The following is a 27,855-nucleotide window of genomic DNA, read 5'->3' on the forward strand; positions in this document are numbered from 1 at the left end:
TCAACGAACAATAGAAACAAAAAATATCGGGCCGTTATTTTCCGAAAGTGAACTGAAAGCAAGTAATACTAAATACAGCATGTTTAAAGCATAATTTTGCATATACTTTTTGTTTCCAACGAATAACGCGTAAGTAGAACAGCGGATGGAGAGAAGTGACATGTACCACGATTTTATATACAGTATATCGCAGTTACCGATAAAAACATGTACTTAGGATTATCCGTGTTTCTCGGTTATTCGGGCTCTCTCGAGTTTGTATTGAAGGCAGATAAACGGGACCTTGGAGTATGTACTTTCTGTTCGATGTCTCTTACTCCAGCGAGAAATCAGAAAGCTGGCCGCTGGCATGTGCCACGCATGCTAGCCGGTGCAGGATGTGACAGCCGACAGCTCCGTCACCTGTCCTAGCGACACGGTTTCATCGAGCCAACAGAAACCGATATGCTACGTGTCATGTTAATAACAAAAGCCAGCTTGACTCACAGTATTTAACACAAGCATGCAGTGAACTGTTTGAAATACCCTGAGGTGACAGAAGTCACGGGATACCTCCTAACATCGTGTCGGCATAGCGCAGCAACTCTACGTGCGTGGACTCGACAAGTCATTGGAAGTTCCTTGCAGAAATACTGAGCCAACCTGTCTACCTCTATAGTCGTCCATAATTATGAAAGTGTTGCCGGTGCAGGATTTTGTGCAAAAACTGGCCACTCAATTACGTCCCGTAAATGTTCGAAGGGAATCATGTCGGGCGACCTGGGTGGCAAAATCAGTCGCTCGAATTATCCACAATGCTCTTCGAACAAAACGCGAAAGTTGTGGCCCTGTGACACGGCGCAGTGTCATGCATAAAAATCCCGTCGTTGTTTGAGAAAATTACGTCCATGACCGGCTGCAAATGGTCGCCAAATAGCCGAACACAGACATTTCCAATCAATGATTGGTTCATTTGGACCAGAGGACCTAGTTCGTTCCATGTAAATAGAGCCCACACCTTTATGGAGCTACTAACAGCTTGCACAGTGCCTTGTTGACAACTTGGTTCCATGGCTCCGTGGGGTTTGCGCCGCACTCTAACATTACCATCAGCTCGTAACAACTGAAACGTGAAACCAGGACACTGTTTTCCAATCGCCTAAGGTCCAACCTATATGATTGCAAGCCCAGCAGAGGGCTCTTTAACGCCCAATTTCACCGCACTGTCCTAAAATAAACGTTCGTCGTATGTCCGATAGTGATTTCTGCGGTTATTTCACGCAATGTTGCTTGTCTGTTAGTACTTACATCTCTACGAAAAGCTGCTGCTCTCGGTCGTTAAGGCTGTCGGCCACTACGTTGTCCGTGGTAACGGGTAATGCCTGGAATGTGATATTCTCGGCACACTCTTGATACTGGATCGGGGAATATTGTATTCTGTAACGATTTCCGAAATGGAATGTCCCTTGCGTGTTGCTCGAACTACCATTCCGCGTTCAAAGTCTGTCAGTTGCCGTCTTGCGGCCATAATCGCCCTTTCACATGAACCATCTGAGTACAAATGGCAGATTCGCTAACGCATTGTGTACGCGATACTGCCGCTATCTGCATATGTGCATATCGTTATCCCATGACTTTCGCCGTCTCAGTGTATCAGTTACAAGCATATTATTCTCTGCATGAGTACCGCAACCTTCATCCACTGAAGCCTACTTACTGTACAGTCAATTTTAGTCCGCCCCGGGTTCGATTCCCGGCGGGGTCAGGGATTTTCTCTGCCTCGTGATGACTGGGTGTTGTGTGCTGTCCTTAGGTTAGTTAGGTTTAAGTAGTTCTAAGTTCTAGGGGACTGATGACCATAGATGTTAAGTCCCATAGTGCTCAGTGCCATTTGAACCATTTAGTCCGCCCCACTTCATTTAATTACTGAATTAATATTTATTTGCGGCTCTGGATGTGCACTATCAAACTATCCCTCTTTTTATTCGAGTTGTTTCATAAATTATTTCTCCCCATTTCGATGCAGTACCTCTTGGTGAGTAACTATCTCCTCACCCATTCTCTGACATTCTTCTGTACCATCAGATTAAAGTATCCCCCGTGTGCAAAGTAACGGAGCTCATTTTATAATCTTTCAGCGGGAATGGTAATTTCAGAGTTTTGTTTCCTTCAATTAAGTACGCAAAGTAGCACTTTTGTATCGCTATGCACGGCAATCATTATGATGACTCTTAGCGAAGCGCTTGGATAGATAATTTATTCCAGCTGTTTTGTGAAAGAAAAATTGGACACCGCCGAGGGGCGCGGTAGCTACTAAAGTAAAAAAAAAGTAAATGCAGGTCACTGGTAGCCATAGGGAGCGGTATTTAGACCAGGGCTTCCCAACCTGTGGTCCGCGGACCCCTTAGGGGTCCGCCGGCTCTTTCTAGGGGGTCCGCGGCCACCTTTCACCAAATCGTGTAAAATAATGAGTAAAATTATTGAATAAAAATGGGAAAATCAAATTCATCACTATTTTTTTCGTGTGAAAAACATGTGTACTTTTACTTCAGGTCGTATCCCCAAGCAGTCTTTGCGGTTCCTAAGTGAGAACGTATACATAGTTTAGTGCCGGAGAATGCGGCTTCTCTGATCGACTGTTTAGCAACAATACGGGGGTCGTTTGTGCGCTGGCTCACGGCGCTAGATGCGCTGAAACATACGCATGCGCGGAGCGAACTTCGTCGACCAATCACATCTCTCGCTGGCACGTATGCGGCCCCAGGCATCATTAAATGTTAAACTTGACTTGTCAGTGAACTACCTGTTTCATAAGTCGATTTTTGACCAGTTTATTACTTCTAACATGGATCGGTGCCTGAAGTCAGGGTCATTGAAGAAGGCTGCAGTTTCTCCATCGCCTTCACAACAAGGGAAGTTTCCAGTTGAAATGAATGAGGAGGGAGGACGACCAAAGGAAGACTTTACATACATTTGAACATTTTTCTTCGGATTTCACGAAACCCCCCCCCCCCCACACACACACACAACTGTTACGAAATATGCATGCTACTTACAAAACAGTAGCCAAACAGTCGAAGTGAACAGACCATAAGCGGCAGCTTGCCAACAGCGAACAGTTTGGACGTGACGTTGATTGCTTTTGGAGGAAGAAAGCTCCATGGTGTGAAATTTCAATTATCAAGTAATTTTAATCAGGCTATAGTGTGTTGAACAAAGAGAGTAGATTCACTAGAAAGTGTCTGTATACAGTGGGAATTCAAATTGGATCGTTAATTTCAAATTGTTTTAATTCATCTCTAAACCAAAGACTATTGATACTTCGGGGGGGGGGGGGGGGGGCGGCCGGAGTGGCCATGCGGTTCAAGGCGCTACAATCTGGAACCGAGCGACCGCTACGTCGCAGGTTCGAATCCTGCCTCGGGCATGGATATGTATGATGTCCTTAGATTAGTTAGGTTTAATTAGTTCTAAGTTCTAGGCGACTGATGACCTTTGAAGTTAAGTTAGTGCTCAGAGCCATTTTTGAACTACGGGGGGGGGGGGGGGGGGGGGTCATTGGGAACATGGCACCTGCATTAAGAAGCTTTCAATTTCCATGGGTTTCGCTCTGAAATTTGAAGTTACTGTGCTGTTGACTGACTAGGGGTCCGCCATGGATTTTCGACTGAAGAAGGGGTCCGCCAGCTGAAAAGATCGGGAAGCCCTGATTTAGACAATATGAAAAAAAATTGAAGCATTTACTAACTCGTCATTTGCCTGAAATTCCTGTAGAATGCCTAATATAAAATTGCACGATACTTTAAAATTTTCTCATCGTATGTTTTAATGTTTTTGATTTGGTAAACAGTTATTGTAACTATGCGGTCGTAGACCTTCCTTAGCCGGAAGGTTTTCACTCTGTTTCTCGTGTTTTCTGAAGCAGAGGTTGGTGGCGAGCCTGGTTTACCCTAAACGTGAGACGGAAACTAGTTAAAAACCACACACAACCTGGCCGGAGCACCAGATCAGAGGCCGTTAATCCGGCGCACTGATTTGATACGCATCCCGCGTCCCTCCGTCTCGCAAGGTAGCGCGCTGCGCCTTAAGCAATACAAGGTCATACCATACACCAGGGGTCACCAAACTACGGGAACCGGGCCGGATGCGACCCGGGACGTGTCTCCATCCTGCTCGCCGACGGTACCTGAATTTATTTGATAAAAATATATATAACACAAAACATTGTGATACAATTTAAATATTTACATTTAGACTACTAGACAAGCTTCACAAGTGTGAGACGACCTGGCTGCTAAGTGCCTTGCATTTACTACGTTCAATTTTAAATTATTGTGTCCAGAATTTCTTCTTTATTATAACTGATTATTTCGCGCAAGCCCAAGATTTGTTAATTTTCAGATCGCATTTACTTCACTTTTCATTATGGCTACTAATAATAACTGACGACGAGTGTAGCATTCTCAATGAAGAAATTGGAGTAAAGTACTCCCTTGTGGAAACGAAGATCCAGAAAACTACTTGCGTAATATGCAGCGAAAGTGTTGCCGTTTTGAAAGAGCACAATTTCGGCGTGACTATGAAATTACTATTTACACATTCAAATTTTCCTGGAAAGTTACGCTCCGAGAAATGTGCGTGCATGAAACTTAATTTAGAAACCAAGCGAAATATCTTCACGAGAAAGTTTGCTGGATATGAATCTGTCACTCGTGTAAGTTACAAAATAGTGCACAAGATGGCACAACGAAGGAAACCGTTTACCGACGGTAGCGTCATCAAATAGTGTGTGGCTGAAGTAACACAAGAAAAGAAAGCTTATTTGTTTGGAGTATCAGCCTTGCGGCAATATCAGTTCTGCGGAGAAAAGGAAAAAAATAAAAATAAAAAATATAAGAAAATAGGCTTTCCTTGAAGGAAAACTTCTTCTGAATTCCTTGACTTGGCTTATCACACAACAGTGAGGTGGCTCAGCTGTGTCAACGTCCTGTTTAATTTTTACAAGTTCCGAAACTAAACAGCAATCAAAAAGATAGCTCTGATCCACAACTGTCAGATCCTGTTCGGCTGTCAAATTTGTTATTTTTTGTTGACATCACCTTTCACATGAAATAATTCAACTTGGAGCTTCAGAGAATGGTTAACCTCGTCGATGATCTCTACAGACTCTGCAAACGATTTCAGTGAAATCTGTCATTGTTTGAAGCACAACTGGAAGGAGAAACTTCCATGTTCACTGTTTCAATAGTAAAGTGTTACAATCCGCAAAGACGTCAACCTTGATTTTCCGAAAGAGACCTTCGTGATTTACAGAAGCTTTTTTTTTGAATTTTTCAAATCTTGACAGAATTTGGAGTAACAATCTGATTGTAACCTTGATGATGTGCCAGTTTAACTACAGCTGGACTCGCTGACCTGTAAGCAAATGGAGTTTCGAAAAAAAAATGAAAACAAAGAAGGGAATAGTATTGAATTTTACCGTTGCTTGCCGGCCGGGGTGGCCGAGCGGTTCTAGGCGCTACAGTCTGGAACCGCGCGACTGCTACGGTCGCAGGTTCGAATCCTGTCTCGAGCATGGATGTGTGTGATGTTCTTAGGTTAGTTAGGTTTAAGTAGTTCTAAGTTCTAGGGGACTGATGACCTCAGAAGTTAAGTCCCATAGCGCTCAGAGCCATTTGAACCATTTTTTTTTTTACCGTTGCTTAATTGTTCTTGAAATTCCGACACTGAAGAAATTTGCTGCTACATGGCATCAGTATTTGGAGGAAGGTATTTCTCTGATCATATATTTTCAAAAACAGAGTATGTGAAGTCAGCAAATCGAACGAGATTGAGTGATGAACACTTTAAAGCAGTTCTCTTGATTGAATGCAGCAGTATAAAACCAAACTTCTAGATACCTCGAAAGCCAAACGTCAGTTTCATAAATTTCACTAACGTTTTCTGCTCCTTAGTTTGTGACACTGGGATATGTACATATTATGTGCACTATTTGCTAACGTAGCCTTCTTTGGTAACAAATATGTTGATTCCCCTTGTTTTTGTGAACTGCATGCTGCTCACCCACGATTAACGCGGAGTGTTGAACAAGATCGAACGCCTTGTGGTGTCTAGTTTGCTTTAAATACTGAGAGTACGTGTTTCACCTAGCAATCCTGTTTTCGATGTTTCTATTCCAAATATATATATATATATATATATATATATATATATATATATATATATATATATATATATATATATATATATATATATATATATGTATGTATGTATATATATGTATATATATATACTGAGGACTAGCGAAATAAGGTTAGTGCTCGACACTTTGTGGCCGTCGGGGTCATCAGAGACTGATCACAACATCAGGCAAATGCCAGGATCTTTTATTGTCGAATCTAAAATGATTTAGGGAATTAAAGGGAAACCTTCATTTGGAGGGACGAACGAAGATTTAAACCCTTCTCCCTCAGAATACGAGTCCAGAGCTTCGGTCGCAAAGCTCTCTCGCCTCAAGAGGACTGCTAAATAGTCAGATGTCTACTACCCAAACAAGAAATAGGTCACATTCCTAATTTGATGCGTAGTTTTATGCTGACCGATCGTATTTTGCAAGTAATGATACTATTCAAATTACGTTCCGACATCATGGAAACAGAAGTATGCTACGTGGCGACAATCAGTACGAATAAGTAACCGGTAATCGCATTAGTTCTCTTGATACAAAAATATTATTAGAAGCGAATATCTCGTGCAATCAAGGTGTCACTTCTTCCGGAAATAAGTGTTTTAACATTTCAGAATGAGAGCTGTAATATCATTCGCAACCAGTGTGCTACACAATTCCGGTATACAGTGCTTTTGACCTGTGCCCACTGTTTTAAGTTTTATACTAACTGATGTAAGTGTTCCTTTTAATTTTGCTTTTGTCATCAGTCAGTTGGTTTGGTGAGGCTCACCAGTGACAATCTCTCGATCTCAGAGCAGCATTTACACATACTGCCTACATTATTTGTGCATATATTCCAATCTCTGCTTTCACCTTTCGTCTTTTATGGCATCATCCGGCACTATTGAAGCTACTCCTTGATTTCTGAACCCTGTTCCATTATCTTGTCACTTATCCAGTATAGCCCTGCTTCTTTTGTGAAAATAAAAAAAAAAAAAATTGGTGCAGGCATGGTCAAACGTGTAACCTTATGATCACTGTTAATAGAGCGAACAGCGTTCAGCAAGTCATGAAAAACTGGGCAGAAGCTAACTGAACAGTACGCATGTTGTGTGACAGCACTAGCGTATGCTCTTTACACAGGGTGATTCCATGATGATATAACAAACTTTAGGAGATGATGGAGAAGGGTAAACGTATCAATTTGAAGCAAGGGGCCTTGGTCCGGAAACAACCGCGTCAGAAGTTGTAAGCTAAAATCGTTCTTATTCCCCTGACATCGGCGCAGATGCACCGGTACCGTTGTTGCCAAAATTGTAGGGTATGATGCTTTCGGAGGAGGCAACATGGAACAAAACAAGGAAAAACTTCTAGTAAAGATGCACTCTAATTTTCATATCTTAGCTATAAGCACTTGTTCATCTTCACTAACGTGAAGCATATCTCTTAAGTTATCCATTTTAGAGCTCGTATTTGCTGGTATTTTTCTTGTTATTGTCCATATTACCTCCTCCAAAAATACAGAAAACATTAAGCTTCCAGTAAAATATATGTATTTCACAATAACACAAGCAAGTGCTCATAGCTATTTTGGTAAGCATTTTAGAGCCCATGTTTACTAGGCTTTTATCTCATTTTTTGGTTCATGCAACCACTTCTGAAAGTTGCCTACCCTACAATCCCAGCAACAACAGTACCGGTACAAGTATTCCACTGTCAGAGGTATCACAATGATTTTCGCTTATAACTTTCGATTGAGTCGTTTCCGGATCCGGATCCCTTATCTCAAATTCATACACTTGTCCTTCGCCATCACCCCTGAAAGTTTGCAACATTATTATGGAAGCACCCTATATTACTACAGAAGTGAAGCAAGTGGAAGAACATCAGCGAGAACTGATTTTTTTTCCTCTTCTCATTAAATCAGGACATATTTATAAACGTTACTGAAGTTTATATTTATAAACGTTACTGACTTGCGCCGTTGCTAAAAACGATTAAAGCGACACTTCATGCTTTCAGCATGAAATACGATTCCGCGAGGTACAAGAGATAAAAAGTTCAAGTTAGCGGTGCGACTGAATCCTAGTTTTGCCCAGTATCAATGGATAATTGTGAAATACTCTTTTTTTTCTAATTTTCTACCTGTGCTTATTAGGCAAGTGTAGATCACTGTTGAATAGTTTCGCTTTCTCAACAAACTTTCAAACCCCAGACACTCCTTTCTCCTCTTTAAGGAATACATAATGGTCCTTTTTGTCACCACTTCTGCAAAAATCAGTCCGACCTGGTTCCGGCAGAGACAAAAAATCGTACAACAAGAAAACTCTGTCGCGTCACATATCCTGTTCTATTCGAAACACTTTATACGTCGTTGAAACAACAGCTCACGAGCCGGGCACGAAATGCACGGCCTGCACTTCCTGTCACATAGCATATTGAACATTTCTTCCAAACAGCACAGCAACTGACGTCCGTAAGTGCATCGACGTCGAACGTCAGTCACCTCGCCTTCCGCGAACAGGGGACATAAAGTAACCCTCAATGCAGTTCACGTAGAGTGATTCATGTCCACCGCCACGCACGCCGTTATAACTGTTGCGGAACACTTCTCCGAATTGCGATCCAGTAACGTCATGCGTACTGTCACAGTTACAGCTATAAAATTAATGAATAAATTGACGCGCACTTCAAATTTCGCAAGTATCTCCAAAATACAACTTGCCAGCTATGCAACATATACTTATTGATATATTTTTAAATGATAAGCCGTCTGGATATCGGTTCTAGAGAGAAACTAATATGCCTTTATGAAATAACAGAACAGTCGCATAATTTGTAACGATGTGTTTGATGTAGATGCTGGTAGGGGCATTCACGATCAATCTGCAAATGTGCACCACATCGCTATCAGTTGTCATGTGACAGAGCACTTGACAAGGCCCTACATTAGATAATTATGCTAAATTAACAAAAATAAACTTAGATTTTTGTGTATTTTATTTTTGCAAGTAATGCACTGAATATTATTTTAATAAAGAACTGAAAAATTTTCTTATGTCGAATAGCTTCTATAGCATTAAGAAATGTATAAATTATTCACATACGTCTATCACTTTCTTGTAACATGTTTCTATTATTCAGTCATTAGACTGTATTTGGCGCAGTCGGCTACGGAACAACTTGTTAAGCAAGCCTGGTATTGAACAATACCGATAGTGAGAGTGGCAAATATATATTACAGTACGTATAAAGGGTGCCCCAAGAGGAACGGTCAGGACATGACAGAAACGATCATTTGAAGCAAAAAAGTTTAGTAAACAACCTCTCTAAAATGTATACCTTGACTTTTATTTGTTTGAATGATCGTTCCTGTCATATGCGTGCATACTGACCACTCCTGCTGGGACACACTACACAGGAAAGGATTAGAATATAAGGTACTGTTTTTATATGTTTTCATGTGATGTTATCTTTGGAAAGACTGTTTTCGTTTTTAGAATTTTACATTCATACAGATCCTCTGTAAATCACTGAAGGGCATGGATGAGGGTACTCCCCACTGCAACACATTAGGGTTTCTTCCCGTTCTATTCACGTGTGGAGCGCGGAAAAAGAAACTCCTAAATATCTTTGCGTGCGTAGTAATTAGTGTACTCTTCTCTATACAGTCTCTACAGGGGCAGTATGGGTTGCAGCATATTCTTCGAATCCTCAATACTGGCTCCAGTAAAAGTAGGCTTTCGCGGAATATTTTGCGTCTAAACAGTGATATGTCGGTAAAAAGGATGGCGTTACAGCTGAAGGACCTACTGAGCGTATAAATCACGAAAGTTGTGGAAGCTGTAGAAAAAGAGCAGGAGCTTAACAGCATCAAATTTTTACTAGTGCTTACACACTTGGTATGGCTGCTAGTGTTGAGTCCACAGCGGAAGGAGTAAGTTCAAAAATGGCTCTGAGCACTATGGGACTCAACTGCTGAGGTCATTAGTCCCCTAGAACTTAGAACTAGTTAAACCTAACTAACCTAAGGACATCACAAACATCCATGCCCGAGGCAGGATTCGAACCTGCGACCGTAGCGGTCTTGCGGTTCCAGACAGCAGCGCCTTTAACCGCACGGCCACTTCGGCCGGCGGAAGGAGTAAGTGCTTCGTTTCATAAGCGCAAGGTCTCTGGATTAAATCTGCCAATATTTTTCTCATTCCCATGTAATTTTAACATCAGGTTTATTATAACTGTGCAGATTATCATCATTTACTAACACATTATGAGGAGCAGCCAAATAAACTCCATCCTGGATGCTCTTTCGCTAGACTGACGATTCTCATCTTGTAATCCAATGGAACATAATTGTCCATTTCGTCTGGCTCTTTTCGGACGCGTAATCGTGTGGTAGTGGTGGTGGTGGTGGTGGTGTAGCGATTTCTTCAGTTTCTTCAACCAGACCCTATTTATCAATTCCTTGGTGGGCAATTAGTTCGTCTTCTAACACGAATTCTTTCACCGCTATCATTTCAGATATGTTGCGAAATATTTCTCCAATTTTCATGTGTTCTGCAGAAGGACTATAAGAGATAAGATTGTTTTGGAGAAAGAGTTTTTCGGTGTATACGAGCACCGTTTTTAAACGCACTTTTGAAATTTCATAGCAAAGCGATTCCGCTTCACAATCGGTTCACCTTCTCTTGCTCTACCTCGGGGTCTAACATACGAATGAACGTTGTGCTCTACACCAACGGAAAATCGTTTTTGCACATGCAGCTATTTCTCGCGGGTGAAATCTACCAGCAGGAATACAGTGAAAATGGGCTCAAGGTGAGTCGAAACGTACCTGCCGGAATACGGTTACTATGGGAAACTACTCGTACTTCCAAAATTTTAGAGGAAAATTCTATTTTTCTGGGTAAAGATTTTGAAAGTAATAATGATTCATTAGATATTGATAATTTGCACATCATAATAAATATGTTGTTAGAATTACGCGAGAATGAAAAAAGGTGCTTGCAGCGAGATTCGATTCAGAGACCTCATGCTTAAGTTACTAAGCGCTTACTCGCTCTGCTGTGGTCTCCTTGAGTACTAGCGTCCATACGCAATATATTAGCACGCCTAAAATTTTCAAACTCGACTTTCTCGAAAACGCTCGAGAGTTGCATCTTCTCATTCACTATGTTGGAGTCCTAGTCGTGCTACACACACACACACACACACACACACACACTGTCAATATGAATCAAATTGGTCAGGGGAAGTTCGTAAACTGCCTTTGAAAGGAACAGGCCCATTACTGCAGAATTTTTTCGGACGTTTCCGTTGCTTACTTTTAATTTAGAACCCATCCACTAGGCGTGCACAGTGTCTTATACTGTACGCTGGAAAATCCCAGTGGTAGGTTCCACTGACTCGCCACATAAACTCGTACCAGGTTGTTGTGTACCTTGAATACTGCGACTGCGAACAGAGACAGTGATACCTGTGAGATTGTTCCACAAGGGACTTTACAAACTGTCTTTCTCAGATTTTTTTTATGCTTGCAGGATTTGATGTACAGTGCTCCGACATCAAGTGCCTCAAGCGGCACGACGCAATCATCACAAAAACTAGGGAACAATGCTTTCGAACATTAGGCAATATAAAGAGTGCACTTCCATGGGAACACGCGAACAACGGAGAAAACAATACTCATCGACGAGTGTTCTGTTTCTACACTTTTGAATGCACCGACAAGTGGCAATATTCAGTAGTAGAGCCAAGGAAATCTCTTCGTCAGTCTATACACTCGACAAGTCATTCTCGATATTCCCCAAGTAGTATACGTCTGCGACGTAATGTTGCTGAGTGTCATTAAAGAACGTTTTTCAAACTACTGACACATCCTACTTCTTGTATGGCTAAAGCACATAGCCATAAATTTCTTATACCATTAAAATTGTACGCGCACAGGGACTGGACTCTGACACTTGCCTTTTGTGGAAAACGACTTTACCGATTACGCTAATCTCTTCCCTGGGAAAAAAGTATATGTGGCCCCGACTCGCCTACGACAGTCAATAACCTCTCTTGCTTTCCAAATCCCACAAAAGCTGCGCTGGCACTATTCGGAGGAACCCTATGAGAGAGAATGGACTAGTCACAGCCAAAAAGTTCTTTGCTATCAACTCATTCTTAGTGCGCGGAAATAAAGTCACTTTAAGTACATTCCATCCTCAATGCTCATGTGCAATATTTTACGGCACATGAACATAATTCGATATATCTCAAACAGGACAAGACAAAGAAACAACAATAACTGTAACTGACGAACCTGCAATGTCGCGCCAGATCATAGGATTTCTCCCACCCGGTTACATGTCTAAAACGAATATGTAGTTTAAATATGAAACAGAGAAGAATACAGCATTGTAAGATAGAAGCAAGATAGAATGAAAATGACAAAATGGTTCAAATGGCTCCGAGCATTAGGGGACTAAACATCTGAGGTCATCAGTCCCCTAGAACTTAGAACTACTTAAACCTAACTAACCTAAGGACATCACACACATCTATGCCTGAGGCAGGATTCGAACCTGCGACCGTAGCGGTCTCGCTGTTCCAGACTGAAGTGCCTAGAACCGCTCGGCCACACCGGCCGGCGGAAAATGACAGATCCAGGAGGGAATTACTACCCTTTAAAGCCTCTACTTTACTTTGTAGATAGTTATTTACCTGACAAACCCCTAGTTGTTAGTAAACAGGAAATGAAGGAACCATTAACAAAAATACTTTTAACATTTCACTTTAATAGTGAAATGCAATCTTGACGAATACAATACTTGGACCAGAGAGAGAGAGAGAGAGAGAGAGAGCTGTTTACCTGCGGCTAGAGAGAGAGAGAGAGAGAGAGAGAGAGAGAGAGAGAGAGAGAGCTGTTTGCATGTGGCTTCGCCCACGCACACGGATGTCACATATGTTGTACACATCTCCTCCTTCCCCTACCCTCTCTGTTCATGCCTCTAACGCTGGCATCTTCATCCTCCACCCCTCCCTCTCTCTTCCTCATCCTCCACCCATCCCTCACTCCTCATCTTCATCCTCTACCCCTCTCTCCATCGTCCTCATTCCCCTCCTTCACCCATCTCCCCCAACCACCAGTTCCATTACAGCTGCCTACATTTCCACCCTCTGTCTACCTCGCTTCTCCTCCTCCACCTCCTCCCTCTTCCTTTCCCACCTACCTGCCACCTTTCTCCACACTATCTTCCACCTGCCTCCTACATCTCCCGCCTCTCTCTGTCCATCTCTTCCTCCATCCTGTCCATCTCCTGCTGCCGCTATCTGCCCATCTCGTCCATCTCCATTAGTGTCTTGCACAGAGGCAATGTAGGACTCGCATATCTGCACTCAAAGTTCAAAGCTCATTCTGAGGATGGGAATGACCAAGGTTTCTGGGCCATTTCCAGTTCAAAAGTGGCACACGAACCATTCTATAGCACCTCACACTATGGCTATGCACTAAAAACTCCTGTGGATATAACGTGCAATTAACAGACCATTTCTTTGACACATGACACTGTGGTAGTTCTGCCTCGACACTGAACAGTTGTGTTTGCTAATAGTATCGTTATATAAAAATATTTTACTTAACCTAAAAGTTGAACTAAGGATGAATGAAATTTCAGTCGCCACAGCAAATCCTCATGTGTCTGAAATGTTCCTTCTTCCTCCACTCGCTCTTTCACTACACAGAGGATTTGGGGGGGGGGGGGGAGGAGGAGGAAGTCAGAGTAGGTTTACACTTAAGATATGATTAACAAATACCTTTTTATCCACGGGTAGCCCTTTCGCAACGACCATTTTTCAAGAGTGAGAGATCAGTTTCCGAGCCATTGCCGTAACCCAACAGCTGATAATTATTTATTATGAGGTCTCTCTCACTTTGCTCCATGATACTGGAACTTAATACTCGCCTAGGTGGTGTAGTGAATAAAATCTCTGCAGGCATTTAAGAGGATGAAGATGATGCTGCGCGGTGGGACACATGTCGACAGACGTCATGTTCCGGCACTGACTGATCAATGGCATCCCTGTCATTACTGCGACGGGAGAGATGAAGAAACAGCTGGAAAAGGGCGCAAGCGTTTGAGGTCCGGCCTGACTTCCGTGAACAAACCAACCGCAGACCGTGATTGATCGTTACTACACTTGCCTCCCGCATACAGATTTTGTTGCTGCTGTAAAGAAACAAGTCCAACGAAAATGGTCACCGATGTGGGAGGTCTCACAACAGCCTAAATGAAGACTTTCTGCCGCAATACTGCCGAGTATCCCGCGAAAAACCTGATCTCCCAAATCAAGCTAACCAGACGTCATAACTCTACTATAACGTGCATCCGGCTGTCTCACGGCTGTTATCCTTCACATCTTTACAGGATGAAATTCCACCCAACTCAGAATACAGACCTCAACCATGTGATACTGTTTAGGAGTTGCATTATTTTATTTTTACGAACTTCATACATTTCAAAGTTCACTATTTTGCAGCTATCAAGTCACCAAACAACAGTTAAAACAATTACGAGGTCAGGGAATAAATATTAAGAGATACTTACCACTGAATGCTGATACCCAAGTAAATGCTCGAATTTAGATTTGAAATCATAACAAACTCTAGCTCTTAAAACTTGCAACAGCACGAAGTCAGCATATACACTGAGGGATACCACTTAATATCGTGCAGGATCTCATTTTGTTCGGCATAGCGCAGCACCTCGACGTGGCATGGGCTCAACATCTCGTTGGAAGTTCCCTTCAGAAATATTGAGTCATGCTCCCCTGTAGGAGTCCATAATTGAGAAGTGTTGCAGCAGAATTTTGTGCACGAACTGACCTCTCGATTACGTCTCATAAATTTTCCATGGGATCCACGTCGGGCGATCTAATTGTTCAGAATGTTCTTCAAACCAATCGAGAAAAACTGTGGCCCAGTGACATGGTGCATTGTGTTCCATAAATATTCCATCGTTGTTTGGGAACAAGAAGTCCATGAATGGCTGCAAATGGTCTAGAAGTAGTTCAGTTGGATCAAAGGACCAGTCCGTTTCATGTAAACACTGCACACGCTATTATGGGACCACTACCAGCTTGCACAGAGCCTTGTTGACAACTTGGGTCGATTACTTCGTGGAGTCTGCGCCACACTCTAACCCTACCACAAGATCGCACCAACTGAAATAGGGACTCATCTGCCCAGTCCACGGTTTTCCAGTCGTCTAGGATCCAACCGACAGGGCCACGAGCCCAGGGGAGGCGCTGCAGGCGATGTCTTGCTGGTGCCAAAGGCAATCGTGTCGTCCGACTCCTGCCAAAGCCCGTTAATACCAAATTTCCGCCCACTGTCCTATCGTATGCGTTCTTCGTACGTCCCACATTGATTTCTGCGGTTATTTCACACAGTGTTGCCTGCCTGTTAGCAATGACGACTCTACGTAAACGCTGCTGCACTCGATCGTTAAGTGAAGAATGACGACCACTGCGTCGTCCATGGTGAGAGGTAATGCCTTCAATCCGGTATTCTCGGCACACTCTTGGCCCTGTGGATCTCGAAATACTGAACTCCCTTACGATTTCCGAAATGGAGTGTCCCATGCATCTCGCACCAACTAGCATTCCGGGTTCAAGGTCTTGATTTCCGTCGTTCAACCATAATCACGTCGGAAACCTTTTCACACGAATCACCAGAAAACAAATGATAGTTCCGACAATGCAGTGCGCCCTTTTGTGCCTTGTGTATGTGATACTACCGCCATCTGTATAAGTGCATATCGCTATCCCATGAAATGTCACCTCTGTGTAACAAATGTCTAAATCACATGAAGATTAATACCTGGTTGGATAAGTAAATTATCAGCATTTCAGTTTAATCACACAAACTAGTTACGAATGGAGCCATATACATTCTGTAGTATGTTACTCCTCCAGAAATCGCATTTGAATGTTTGTTGTTTGTGAGAAGACTATCATGCCTTGTGTAAGAACGAGAAATGTCTATTACCACGTGTCGGAATTTGACAGCGAAAGGATCGTGCCCTATTGAGACTGTGGGGTTATCATTCAGCGATACTGTTGCTCGCGTCGGCCCGATTCCCACGACTGCCACGCGACGGGTTCAGGAAAGCCATACTCAACGCCATGCAGGATCTCAATGGCCACAAGTGACTAGTGCCCGAAAGACACACAACGTTCACTCGGCCGTCCACAATCGTAAGGCCGAGTTACATACCTTTAGTGAGGAAAGGTCTCGTTTGCAGCAAGATAAGTATCCACTAGGGCAGTGTGACGAGGTGTGGCGGATCACTACCTGTCAGCATGGCGACCTTTGTTGTGGCTTCACATGACGTGGCGAAAGTGAAAGTCATGCCCACAGTGTGGCGGTCAACGAAAACACTGGGCATAGTATTGGCATTACATCTATTCAGACGGGTCCCAATTTTGCGATGGACGTGTCCCTTCTTGGAGAGATCGAAAGTTGCTGGATTTCGTTTGTAATCGCCGTACATGTCCAGCACGTGGCATCATGGTATGTTATACCTTGTGATACGCAACACCACCACCACTGGTTCGCATAGTCGGTAATGAAGACAGTAGCCATTACATTTTTGACGTATTAAAGGTAGTGGCTGTGCCCAAACTTTGAGATCTGTTCACGTTATCTTTTAACAGGATAACATAAGACCGCACGTTGCCCGTGCTGTTCAGATCACCCTCGATACAGGTGAAATCTGACTTTTCTCTGCCAGCAAGTTCCCTAGAGCTCTAGTACTGACAAGATTTAGTTATGGGTTGTCGAGATTGGCAAACCACCACTCGGCAGCCACTACGATTGACTTAGCTTGCAGTTGAAGCAGCATCCAGCCAAGTTCCCGTACCTGTCATAGAAGCTCAATCCGACTATGCCAGCCGGGTTAGAGCTGGTGTTTCTGCTAGAGGTGAAGCTCCGTGTACGAAATTTCGCACCCTGTACATGCCCACATCACCTACGAACTAAATAATCTATTCTTCCGACTATACAGTATACGCACAATAAATAAAATTTCATTATTTGCAATCATTTCTCGTGTTGCAATTGTAGGGGACAGCAGCGTAATGTTGCATACATACGGAAATTTTCCAAGAAGATTACGATTTACAGTTTACTGAGACGTTGCCTTACATCATATTCAAGTTTAATTTTTGCAAATGGTATGCAGACTCTGCAATGGCATGTGCCAAACTTAATGCAGGTTACCCTATCCAATATACTCTTAACGTTTTAGTAGGGACAGTACTATGGTCAACCATTATTTACAATTTGGTGACTCTTCTCTATCAGTAACCGCGATCTCCGGTTAGTTCAACCAATTCAGTACACAGACTGGAGGACATCTTGCAGTAGTCTCCATGTCAGAAGTGTTTCCTGTTGTACGGCAGAACACCGACTAACCTAGAGACAGAAAGGTTAGTATTCACATTTCCGTCTATACATTCCTTCATCTTCCAGAATTAGCCCGGTCAACTTGTTTCTGATTAAGCTGTACTGGGCAACAGTAGTGAGCGCGTGTTCGGTTATCGTGCAGCCCTCCCAGACTTCAAATCGGCTTTTCGCCAAAGTCGCTTCTCGTTTGCCCTCAAAAGCTGATTGGCTCCGTGGTAGTTTTTCGACCAACGAAAAATCATTGGGTTCTCCGTCAGCTAGAATCGCTGTCCACCCAGAACAAAGAACTAGGAACTCTGACGCCTTTAAGAAAGTGATGATTAGGAAAACCAAAAATGAAGGACGTGAACTGCCAAGCCAGGGAATACACTTTTCACCTCAGTTGGGCGACTACATTCGTGATTTCCTGTTAGAAAGGTCACAGCTTGTAGTAACTGACACGAAGTCATTTAATAAAACCAAATTTGTATATAGCGTTCAACAGGAGGTGTTAAAGGGCTTTCTGCTGCTCTTAAGCTATATAAACAATTTAGGAGAGAATCTGGGAGACACTGTTAAGATTTTATGCAACTAATTCTGTCGTTTATCGTTTACTAAAGTCATCAGAACATGAAAACGAATTAAAAAATGATTCAGACAAGATAAATGTACGCTGCGAAAGATAGTAATTGACCTAAACAAAATTTTGAGATCCTTCACATGAGTACTAAAAAAATGCGTTGAAGTTCGGTTACACTATAAATCATAAAAATTTAAAAGTAGTCTATTAGATACCTAGGGATTAAAATTACAAAAAATGTAAACTGGAACCATCAAACAGAAAGCTTTGCTTTTTATTGGCAGCACACTTAGAGGGTGTGACAAGTGACAAATACTCTCCATTGCCTAAAGTAATACGCAGCTCGTTGTCTAGGGGCTAGCGTTGTTGCCTCTGGATCACGGGGTTCCTGGTTCGATTCACGGGTTGGTTGCGGATTTTCTCTGCCCGGGGACTGGGTGTTGGTGTCATCATCATCATCATTTGTGAGAGTGACTAGATTGGATTGTGAAAAATGGACTGTGTAAAAATTAGGACGTTGTACGGGCGCTGATGACCGCGCAGTTGAGCGCCCCACAAACCTATCATCATCATCATCGCCTAAAGTATGATTTTCTGTCCTCTTCAAGAGTACAGATGCGTGTTATGAGGTCTTTACTCGTAGGATTGACGACGGACATCGATAAAGCTCAAAGAAGGGCAGTTCGTTTTGGTTGGGGTTGTTGGGTGAACAGACCAACCAAACAGCGAGGTCATCGGTCTCATCGGATTAGATAAAGAAATCTTCCGTGCCCTTTCAAGGGAACCATCCCGGCATTTGCCTCAAGCGATTTAGGGACATCGCGGAATACCTAAATTAGAATGGCCGGACGCAGACTTGAACCGTCGTCCTCCAGAACACGAGTCCAGTGCGTTAACCACTGCGCCACCTCGCGCGCAATTATCGCGGGATAGAAAGGGGGGGGGGGAGTCGCGGATATAATATGCGAGTTGGGGGTGGAAATCGTTAAAATAAAGGCGTATTTCTTTCCGGCGAGATCATTTCACGAAATTCCTTCACCAGCTTTCTTCTCAGAATGCTAAAATATTTTGTTGACTACTACCTACAAATGGAATAATGATCATCGTTATGATATAGGGGGAAACGAGAGCTCACACAGGAAGATTTAAGTGTTCATTTTCCCCCACGTGCTGTTGGAGAGTGTAAAGGTCGACAAATAGTCTGAAAGGGGTTCTAATAAACCTTTACCCAACAATTAACTGTGAATTGCAGAGTAATCATGTAGGTGTAACATGTCCTCATTACCAACTAGGTGCAGTCTTGAAGATTGTGACATTCTGATATGGTGCTTCTTCGCGCTGGAAAACGATTCAGGTGTCCGTGCCCAATGTACAGGAATATCAACAGGATTCAATTTCTGTTTAGCAGCAAGGAACTACTTCATGTACAATAACTTTCTTTTATTAAACTCAGCTTATTATCTCTCACTCCTCTTCCTTCCAGAGACATTTGACTGCACCAAACGGCGAGGTGATGACGTACAGTAACGCAGGTACTGAAAAGAGAGGGCCTGTGAAGAGTTTACGAGCAGCCAAGAAAACAAGAGCTGCAAGAATACTTTTCTGTGGCTCCACAGCTATTGCGGCACTGAGCACGAAAAGCTTGCTCATAACCACGTTGTGATGGCAGCAAGGGCCTGCAGACTACTGACAGGAGACGTTTTCCGGGCCGAAATGGCGCCCGGCTGGCTTTGTCGGAGGCTTTCCAACTCCTGATAAGACATGCCGTTGCTATGTTAGGTAAGCTGAATCAGTGTCTCCAGGTGAAACAAGGCTAAAGCACTCTGAACTGACTCACATGCGAATCCCTTATTCCATTTACTGTCAGTGGTAAATGCGTTATTATGTAGGTATCGGTACCTCTTCGCAGTGTCAGGGTTCCAAAATTAGTCTTCTTACATCTGGCTGATTCAGGATTTGTTGCAGTAGCTTGGAATTAATCCACTGTATCTCAAGTACTTTGTTTACGAAATATTAACAGCCAAATGTCTGCGCCTGTCTAGCACAAAGGTCGTACTAATTGTGGAATTCATCACAATAATGAAGGCGAAAGAGGCTATCAGTTTCCAGACGCGGATTACTGTTATAGACAGTGATAAGATAGGAGAAAAGGTTAGACCTTAACTATCAATGGTCAGCGAGGTCATTTGAAACCGAACAGCTCTGATGAGATGCTAATTGGAGTAAAACCTGCCACTGGGTAGGTGGTTTATGGAAACTACGACAACCTATATCTACGGAATTTGAATACCTTTCCTCCAAAATACGAGTCTACTGTCTTAACTACTGCCTGACACAGCTCGGTATGGGCGGGCCAAGTTCTGCACCCACTATTACAAAATCAACTTAGCTAAAAATCCCATATATACAATTATTGTGGTTGCCTTGGAAGACTTAACATGTACCTCTCCTCGCTATGCAAGTCATTTCATCTCTACGTAACTACTACAGCCTACACCCAGTTGAATCTTCTTACTGCAGTCAAGCCTTGTCTCTCTCCCACTTTTCCTCGAAAATTTACTATTCTGTGAAGCCTCAAGTTACTCTATCAACCTACTTCTTTTCTATAATCAACTTGTGTCATAAATTTCATCTCTTCCCAATTCTATTCAGTACCTAGATATCCGATCTACAAATTTTATCTTCTGCTACTCGGTATTTCGAAAGCTTCCCTTTTCTTCCTGTCTGTACGGTTATCGTCAATGTTTCACTTCAGTACAAGGCTAAATTCCACACAAATATATTCAGAAAATATTTCCTACCACTTAAACTTACATTCTACGATAAACTTCTAATTTTCTAAACTATTTTCCTTGTCTTTGCGTCTGCATTTCACAGACACACTGCTTTGTCCGCCGACAGTTATTTTGCTACCCAAATAGCAAAACTCATCCACTACTTTTAACGACTTATTTCCGAATCTAATTCCCTCCGCATCGCCTCGTTTAATTCGACTACATTCCATTATTCTTGTTTTACTTGTGTTAAAATCCATTTTATCACCTCTTTTCAAGACACTGCTCATTCCGTTCACCTGCTCTTCGAAGTCTTTTGCCCTCTGACGATTACAACGTCTTCCGCAAACCTCAGAGTTTTTATGTCTGCCGGCCGCGGTGGCCAAGCGGTTCTAGGCGCTTCATTTAGTTAGGTTTACGTAGTTCTAAGTTCTAGGGGACTGATGACCTCAGATGTTAAGTCCCATAGTGCTCAGAGCCATCTGAACCATTTTTTTATGGCTTCTCGCTGAACATTACTCCTTTTATCAAATTTCTCCTCTGTTTCAAGATTTTAAACATGGCTGCAACAGCAACTGTTGAAATTCTTCACGACAAAGGATGAAGGTATATTTATATGTACCGAAACCTTGGTCAAGAATTTTAATAAATTTTTATCCTGCAACTGTTTTGGCTGTCATCCTTTCTCCTCTGTTTCATTTACTGCTTGCTCAACGTGAAGATTGAATATGCTACAGTCTTGTCAAACTATCTCCTTGCCTGTCATGTGTTTCGACACATATTCGTTTAACCGCAGGCCGGTCTCTCTAAAAAAAAATTTCCCCTCCCTTTATTTTCTCCCTGCTACCTTATCAATATCAACGAGTGACATACCTGTACACTACTTCAATTATCTTCTACAGTCCAGTCCAAATCTCACACAAGCCAGTTCGGCTCTGAGATGGTCCACACAAAGCCTGTTGATAAAATGTCCACTATAATCAATGTTAAGATGCGCTGGTGACATTGCTATACTCAGTGAAAGTGAAGAAGAATTACAGGATGTGCTGAATGGAATGAACAGTCTAATGAGTACAGAATACAGACAGAGTAAATCGAAGAAAGACGAAAATAATGAGAAGCAGCAGAAATGAGTACAACGAGCAAAACGAGCAACTTATCGTAATTGGTGATGACGAAGTAGGTGGAGTTAAGGAATTCTGCTGTCTAGGCAGCAAAATAACCCATGAGGAACGGGGAAAGGAGCACAGAAAGCAGACTAGCACTGGCAAAAAGGGCTTTCCTGACCAAGTGAAGCATGCTGGTACCAAACGTTGGCCTGAATTTGCACAAGAAATTTCTGAGAATGTACGTATGGAGCATAACATAGTATGGTAGTGAGACATGGACTTTGGAAAAACCGGAACAATAGAGAAACATTTGAGATGTGGTGCTACAGAAGAATGTTGAAAATTAGATGGACTGATAAGGAATGAAGAGGTTCTTCGTAGAACCGGCGAGGAAAGGATTATCCAGAAAAGACTGACAACAAGAAGGGACAAGATGATAGGAAATGTGTTAAGAAAAAAATGGTTCAAATGGCTCTGAGCACTATGGGACTTAAAATCTGTGGTCATCAGTCCCCTAGAACTTTTAGAACTACTTAAACCTAACTAACCTAAGGACATCACACGCACCCATGCCCGAGGCAGGATTCGAACCTGCGACGTAGCGGTCGCGCGGTTCCACACTGTAGCGCCTAGAACCGCTCGGCCACCTCGGCCGATAGAGATCGGGATACATCCAGCAAATAATTGAGGATGCAGGTTTGCAACTGCTGCTCTGAGATGTAACGGTTTGCACAGGAAAGTAACGTCCAGTCAGGAAAAGAGGATATTGGAAAGAGCAGAATCTCTGACCACCGACGGATGGGAAATGAACTAGGCGTGGTTTTGTTTACTCAACTGGAAACGCAACCACCCTGAGCTAGTTAGTTCACAGAAAACCAAAATCGGGTTGGAAGGACGTGGATTAGAAACACGTCCCTACCGAATATGTGCCCAGTGTATTGACCACAGCATCACCTCGCTTCTTATTATGGAATGAAGCTACTGATGACTGAGCCATCCATCGGATAGTACCGTTCAGACTGACAGCTCCATTCCTGCGCGACCCTCAGGAACACCACACGCGCACTCAGATTATTTCCTACGATAATTCGGCTATGCAATGGGAACAGTCCACTTGTGTAACGATGTCTCATGTTTGGCGGTCGAACTGCCCCTTGGGGTATCCCATGCAACAATGCAAAGACAGAAAAGTGGGCACCATTATCTTAAGAAGTAACAACGTCACACATATAATCCAAATATTTATACATACAAAACTGTACATATGGCAATCATGAACGAAAAACAAATACTTCATTATGTTAAATGCAAGGACTAATATGTGAAGATGCATTACTGGATCAGATATTTTCGCGGTACTTAAAGCATCTGTAACTGCACCTTAAAATCATGTACACTTACCTGAAATTCTAAAATGCACTGCCTCCGACGTAGAAAAATCTACTTCACAAATTTGACAACAGATGGTCTGTATGCAGTTTACGGCCACGTTCACTGTAACTGAATATATCGCCGGGTAGTTGGAGAATTCTTTGACTGTACGAGACGGCTGCCGCGCTGGGTCAAGTCGGTAGCACCACAGCGCAGTGACCGGAATTAACGGGCCACACCGCAGGAAGGCGTGCGTCTGACTATGCACGAAAGGCGTCCAGCCGGCGACTGAACGCCGTTGCGAGCGACGGCGTGGGCAAAGTGGCGCGCTGCGCGTGAGTCACCACGTGGGTGGAGCCGACGCTCGGCGCGTTCCGGTGCCGTCCGAAGACGTCCGAAGCGCAGCGTCGTGGAGGCGCGGCCACGCGCTTTCCTCGCGGCCTTTGACAGTCTTCCGCTCGCATCTGCCCCGCTGTATCCAACTCATTTTACCGCAAGCTCTACACAACTTTCAACGCTTTTGGTGAGGATGAACGAACACACTGCCGCTCGCGATTCCGGGATGTAAAATTTCGCCTGCACATTTAGCTATCTTTATACAAGATTTAACAAACATACTAAATAATTAGTTTAACAAGCAAACATCACCAACGTGAACTCATATTCTGAGGAGGGGAAAAAAAACCATACACGCACACTTGTAAGATATCATTCCCAGCAATTGCTCTGGCCGGCCAGTGTGTCCGTGCGGTTCTAGGCGCTTCAGTCTGGAACCGCGTGACCGCTACGGTCGCAGGTTCGAATCCTGCCTCGGGCATGGTTGTGTGTGATGTCCTTAGGTTAGTTAGGTTGAAGTAGTTCTAAGTTCTAGAGGACTGATGACCACAGATGTTGAGTCCCATAGTACTCAGAGCCATTTTGAACCAGCTATTGCTCTCATGCGAAAATTTGGTCTATAATTCTGATGCTACGCTGTTATGATCTTCTGAACGTATAGCTTTTTAATTTGTGATCAGACCGGTTGTCACTCGCTACATCCCACTGGAGTTGCTTACTGCCCGAGCACGAAGTACTGTACACCGGAGTGCGTAAGAGGTTTGTGAACTGCTGTTTTGACACTGGTAACACGCTTTGTTAAAGTGCACTGTTTCTAACCTGCAACTGGTAACAGATCTCTATGCTTCGAACATTTTTATGTTGCAATTGACAAATGAATGAAACGAATGAGTGCGTCATTAAAGAAGTAGTGCAGCACTGTATAATTGTTAACAACGCTGTTGTGCGTTATTTTCTTTGGCTTGTAAAGCTGACTCTGTCAATGTGAATTATATTTGCGGGAGATGTGCCATTATTCATCGTGATTGGCATGATTAAATTTTATATCTAGAATTATTAGCTTTATTTCATAGTAATTTCTCACTTGCTTAGGTCTATCCAATTTCATTTTGAGGCGTATATTAATAAGAGAAAATTTTAAAAAGTTTATATATTTGTGTGTGTGTGTGTGTGTGTGTGTGTGTGTGTGTGTGTGTGTGTGTGTGTGTGTAAGAGAGGCCACCTTTCCCTTCCTCTTCCCTCGCCTTCAAAATCTCGTGAATAGGAGATCTGGTTGTCATTCCTTCATGCAGTGCTTTGAGCTCGGACATTAGGCGGCTGCAGTGGTGCGGAGCGAGTGACAAACAACCGGTGCGCACCAAAGTTTAAAAGCTAAACATTCAGAAGGTGCTAACTGCATACTACAGGGTGTTCAAAAGTCTCCCCGCAGTGCCGTATGATTGTTAGCCGCGGATGATTGTTCGCCCGCCTGGGTTACTTCCCTACAAGTGGACTCTCCCAACATTCCACTGATTCGTTTATCTCAGCCAGTGTCAGTAGTATCATTGGTGTGTCGTTACGTGTTGACGTGAACGTTTAGTTTAGTTCCGTTTTTCGTTTGTTTCGTTTTTGTCATTGTTAAAACTGAATAACGTGTGTTTTTAGTCGAACAAGTGTTCAAAGCTGGCGGTAAATACACAGTTTCAGTTCGTCAAACATTTAATTCTGTTTTCCCGGAGACAACACTCCCACATGGCCATACTGTGCGACATCTGATTAACAAATTTCTTCAAAGTACGGGTTCAGTGACAGATGCACCGAGAAGTGGTCGTCCTAGCGTTTTGTCTGAGGATAAACTACTTGATATTTCTGATGAAATGTCCATGAGTCCGAACAAGTCAGTAAGAATTCTCGCCCAGGAAATCGATGTTAGTGTCGGAACGGCCCACACAGTTGTAAGGAATAAATTAGAACTTTTCCCATATAAAGTGATAGTCGTGCAAGAACTGAAAAATACTGAATCATGGCAAGAGACTGCATTACTGTCAATGGTTGAAAAATTTCGTTCGACAAAATGGAAGGGATATTCTTAATGAAACGTTTTTCGCTGATACGGCGTGGTTTCATTTATACGGGTACATGAACTCGCAAAATTCTCGTATGTGGAGTACTGCAAATCCATTGTGTATTCATGAGGAACCACTTCATTCTGTGAAAATAGTAGTTTGGATTGCAATTTCTAGACGCTGGATTGTGGGTCCCATATTTTTCAACGAAACAATAATCGCACAACGATACTGCAGTGATATTCTGTACCCATTCATAGGAGAACTTGTGTTAAGTGAAACACTGAACTGTTATTTTCAGCAAGATGGTGCAACCGCGCGCATACATCTCGCGTTTCAAAGTCTCTGCTTGCTGATGTTTTTGGTGATCGCATAATTTCACAGGGACTTTGGCCTCCACGACCGCCTGACCTAACACCACCTGGCTTTTTCTTCTGGGGTACAGCGAAAGCAACTGTCTATAAAAACAGTCCAAAATCCTTTGATGAATTGAAAACTGCAATATACGCTTTCACTACTTCTGTTACAGAAGGAATGTTGCAGCTTGTGTTTGGAAACATGATTAGACGAACTGCATTGTGTATTCAACAACAGGGGGGAACACTTTCAACATTTAATGTTAAAATCTGAAAGTAAAAATGAATAATCAATACATTAATAACTTGTATTTCACTGTGTTTCATTTCGGTATATTCACTACGGCATACGGCACGCGCGGCTAACAATCATACGGCACTGCGGACTTTTTGAACATCCCGTAAAGTATTATCACCCAAATTTTCGCGCTGATATAATGCAAGTGTATTTTTCTCTCGTTAAAATATAAGGTCAAGTTGGTGATGTTTCCTTGTAAGATATGAAACGGAGAATTAAAAACATCCAGTCAGCCATGACACTGGAGGAAACTCACGAAGGAATATTAGATGTTGGGCCACAAAAGGTCTAGGACAGAACATACTGACAGACAACCTTTCTTACAGCTTTTGCATGTGGCCATCAGGCCATCAAAACAGTACAATAGTAAATAGACAGTAGAGGTGGGCAACACTACTCTTTTTCCCGATTCGATTCCTACGATTCAATCTCACATTGCGAATCGATTCCTACGATTCTCTCACGATTCATTCTAGTCTGCGATGGCACGATTCTTACGGAATGCAAAAAGTTCTACATCTTACTCACAGATGGCAGGACATGTCTGAAATTGTCAATGGGGTTAGAATCGAACTGTGTCATGATAAGATATGCCAGAAATTGTTTATTTATGAGGAAACATGCATATGACGTTACAAGTGTGATTCTCGATTTATACGTGTAATGCCTTAATTGATGAAAGGTCACGTTTGAATTGATTCCATCTATTGTTTTATTTCAGTATGCCAGGAAAGAGGAGTCGATTTGTGCGAAAGGCGATGCAAAATTAAGTGGTATGCCAATTTGGCTGTGTCGCTTGAACTTATGTAACTACTGACGTCTGTTTTATAGTAACAAAATCTAGCAGTGAGGCAGACGTGGTTTGGCTCATATCATCCTATGTTTCTCTGTGCTAAGATGTCTTTCCAAGTCCACATCACCCTTGTAATTCATAAAGCAGCTGGCAGCCCTCCCACACAACAAATTTAGCTTAACTTTCATTTCTTCTAAATACAAAGAATAGTTATTTTGCTTTTAATTTGTCTACGAACTTGCCGCTGTCACTACTATTTACGTGAGAACACGACATACTTCTAAACAGTAGGATTCAATCGTATACAGCGACATTACTTCACTAAAATTTAATATGAATCTGAACACGATAACATTCGAAAACTCGAACTTGACATTAATTAAAAAGCTTTTGTTTAAAGACGGTATTACACGGCGATCAGCCAAGAAAGGTGTTGGTTAGAGAGCCTATATTCTCTCTAATACGGCTTGACTGCCATCTGGCGGTCGTAATCATTCGGCACGACTCGGCATGATTCAGAAGTTGCCTTCGAAGCACAGCATACTAAGAATCGATGAATCGTTGGAACTTGGAATCGTCACGACGATTCGTCCGTATCACGATTCGATTCTTAC

The 27,855-nt window shown here is 42.7% G+C and overlaps 1 protein-coding gene across 3 annotated transcripts in view; it reads right to left on the reverse strand.

The window, feature by feature from the left end:
• LOC126100227 (putative fatty acyl-CoA reductase CG5065) overlaps positions 1–27,855 on the reverse strand; it is a 505,281-nt gene that overhangs the window by 123,586 nt on the left and 353,840 nt on the right. Inside the window, exon 1 of one of the 3 annotated variants that reach the window (XM_049910803.1) lies at positions 23,444–23,704. The exons of the other annotated variants lie outside the window; for them this stretch is intronic. The gene's annotated coding sequence lies outside the window, so the exon portion shown is untranslated. Of the gene's footprint in view, positions 1–23,443; positions 23,705–27,855 lie in introns of those variants that run through there. 3 annotated transcript variants of the gene reach the window in all.

This window comes from Schistocerca cancellata, chromosome 9 (assembly GCF_023864275.1).
Source record: "Schistocerca cancellata isolate TAMUIC-IGC-003103 chromosome 9, iqSchCanc2.1, whole genome shotgun sequence".
Lineage (NCBI taxonomy): Eukaryota > Metazoa > Arthropoda > Insecta > Orthoptera > Acrididae > Schistocerca > Schistocerca cancellata.